Source organism: Triticum aestivum, chromosome 5B (genome assembly GCF_018294505.1).
Source record: "Triticum aestivum cultivar Chinese Spring chromosome 5B, IWGSC CS RefSeq v2.1, whole genome shotgun sequence".
Classification (NCBI taxonomy): domain Eukaryota; kingdom Viridiplantae; phylum Streptophyta; class Magnoliopsida; order Poales; family Poaceae; genus Triticum; species Triticum aestivum.
The window spans coordinates 350286819-350290470 of NC_057807.1; positions in this window are offsets into that span (position 1 = coordinate 350286819).

A 3652-nucleotide genomic window follows, 5' to 3' on the forward strand; every position below is an offset into this window, starting at 1 on the left:
TTGCCATAAAAATAATAATACTTCAAGCATACTAACAAAGCAATTATGTCTTCTCAAAATAACATGGTCAAAGAAAGTTATCCCTACAAAATCATATAGTCTGGCTATGCTCCATCTTCCCCGCACAAACTATTTAAATCATGCACAACCCCGATGACAAGCCAAGCAATTGTTTCATACTTTAACATTTTCAAAACTTTTTCAATCTTCACGCAATACATGAGCGTGAGCCATTGATATAGCACTATATGTGGAATAGAACGGTGGTTGTGGAGAAGAAAAAAAGAGGGAAGATAGTCTCACATCAACTAGGCGTATCAACGGGCTATGGAGATGCCCATCAATAGATATCAATGTGAGTAGGGATTGCCATGCAACGGATGCACTAGAGCTATAAGTATATGAAAGCTCAACAAAAGAAACTAAGTGGGTGTGCATCCAAATCGCTTGCTCACGAAGACCTAGGGCATTTTGAGGAAGCCCATTGGAATATACAAGCCAAGTTCTATAATGAAAAATTCCCACTAGTATATGAAAGTGACGAAATGAGAGACTCTCTATCATGAAGATCATGGTGCTACTTTGAAGCACAAGTGTGGTAAAAGGATAGTAGCATTGTCCCTTCTCTCTTTTTCTCTCATTTTTTTATTTGGGCCTTTTCTCTTTTTTTATGGCCTCTTTTTTTTCGTCCGGAGTCTCATCCCGACTTGTGGGGGAATCATAGACTCCATCATCCTTTCCTCACTTGGGAAAATGCTCTAATAATGATGATCATCACACTTTTATTTTTCTTACAACTCAACAATTACAACTCGATACTTACAACAAAATATGACTCTATATGAATGCCTCCGGCGGTGTACCGGGATATGCAATGAAACATGAGTGACATGTATGGAATAATTATGAAAGGTGGCTTTTGCCACAAATACGATGTCAACTACATGATCATGCTAGCGATATGACAATGATGGAGTGTGTAATAATAAACGGAACGGTGGAAAGTTTCATGGCAATATATCTCGGAATGGCTATGGAAATGCCATGATAGCTAGGTATGGTGGTTGTTTTGAGGAAGGTTTATGGTGGGTGTATGATACCGGCGAAAGGTGCGCGGTATTAGAGAGGCTACAATGGTGGAAGGATGGGAAAAGGTGCGTATAATCCATGGACTCAACATTAGTCATAAAGAACTCATATACTTACTGCAAAAATCTAGAAGTTATCAGAGCAAAGTATTACGCGCATGCTCCTAGGAGGATAGATTGGTAGGAAAAGACCATCGCTCCTCCCCGACCGCCACTCATAAGGAAGACAATCAATAAATAAATCATGCTCCGAGTTCATCACATAACGGTTCACCATACATGCATGCTACGGGAATCACAAACTTCAACAAAAGTATTCTTTAAATTCAAAACTACTCAACTAGCATGACTCTAATATTATCTCCTTCATATCTCAAAAACATTTATCAAGCATCAAACTTATCTTAGTATTCAACGCACTCGAAAGAAAGTTTCACATATCTTGAATACCAAGTGTATTATCATTAAGCAAATTACCATGCTATTAACAACTCTCAAAATAATCTAAGTGAAGCATGAGAGATCAAGTTTCTTTAAAACAAATCCACCACCATGCTCTAATAAATCTAAGTGAAGCACTAGAGCAAAAATTATCACGCTCAAAAGATATAAGTGAAGCACTATGAGCAAACTATCAAGCTTAAAAGATATAAGTGAAGCACATAGAGTATTCTAACAAATTTCAATTCATATATGGCTCTCTCAAAAGGTGTGTACATAAGGGATGATTGTGGTAAACTAACAAGCAAAGACGCAAATAATACAAGATGCTCCAAGCAAAACACATATCATGTTGGTGAATAAATATATAGCTCCAAGTAAATTACCGATGGAAGTGGACGAAAGAGGGGATGCCTTCCGGGGCATCCCCAAGCTTTGAATTTTTGGTGTCCTTGGATTATCTCTGGGGTGCCATGGGCATCCCCAAGCTTAGGCTCTTTCCATTCGTTGTTCCATAATCCATCAAAAGAATTCACCCAAAACTTGAAAACTTCACAACAGAAAACTCAACAGAAATCTCGTGAGCTCCGTTACAGAAAGAAAACAAAAGACTACTTGAAGGTACTGTAATGAACTCATTCTTTATTTATACTGGTGCTAAACCTACTGTATTCCAACTTCTCTATGGTTTATAAACTATTTTACTAGCCATAGATTCATCAAAATAAGCAAACAACACACGCAAAACAGAATCTGTCAAAAACAGAACAGTCTGTAGTAATGTGTAACTAACGAAAACTTCTGGAACTCTAAACATTCTACCAAAATAGTAAGTCCTGGAAAATTTGTTTATTGATCAGAAGCAAAAAGAATCAATGCAAAAGCACGTTCCTGTGATATATCATAACTAAATTCGTGCGCGCAAAGTTTCTGTTTTTCAGCAGAATCAAATCAACTATCGTCGTAGGTTATCCTATAGGTCCTACTTGGCACAAACACTAATTAAAACATAAAACCACATCCAAACAGAAGGTAGATGGATTATTTATTCCTAAACATAAGCAAAAACAAAAAACACAAAATAAAATTGGGTTGCCTCCCAACAAGCGCTATCGTTTAACGCCCCTAGCTAGGCAACAAGGAAATACAACCAATCAAAGAGCAATTTTCATAATTAAATTCCTTGAGATACAAAATAGTGGGTTTAGCAACATTATGGTTTTTATTTATTTCAATCCCACTTTCATCAATTTCATCATCGAGATCTAGAAACTCTGAATTCTTAAAACGCCTTCTAGGTAAAGGAAGATAATCTTCAGATTCATCAAGATTCATATTGCGAAAAAAAGATTTAATAGGGGACACATCAATAATTTTTAGATCTTCATCTTGATTTTCATAGGAATTAGAAGAACACGCTTTAATACAGGCATTTGGAAGCATGCATCCTAGCGGTTCTTTCTTTGCACTCATCAATGGAAATTCTCATGGCTTTGAGAGACTCATTGATATCATGATTAGGAGGAATAGATCTAAGCTTTAAAGAATCAATCTCGAGAGAAATTCTATCAACGTTCCTAGACAAATCATCAACTTTAAGCAATTTCTCTTCAAGCAAAGCATTGAAATTCTTTTGTGAATTCATAAACTCTTTAACACTACTCTCAAATTCAGAGGGGATCTTATTAAAATTTCCATAAGAGTTGTTGCAGGAATTTCCATAATTATTAGAAGGATTACTAGGATAAGGCCTAGGATTAAAATTCCCTCTATGTGCGTTGTTACCAAAACTATTCCTACCAATAAAATTTAGATCCGTAGATTCATTATTATTCTCAAGCAAAGTAGATAAAGGCATATTATTGGGATCAGAAGAAACACTCTTAGCAAATAAATTCCTAAGTTCATCCATCTTTTCACTCAAAACATTGATTTCTTCTATAGCATGCACCTTTTTATTAGTAGATATTTTAGTATGCCATTGAGAATAATTAACCATAATATTATCTAGGAGTTTAGTAGCATCTCCTAAAGTGATTTCCATAAAAGTGCCTCCCGCGGCTGAATCTAAAAGATTTCTAGAAGCAAAATTCAATCCAGCATAAATTTTTTGTATAATCATC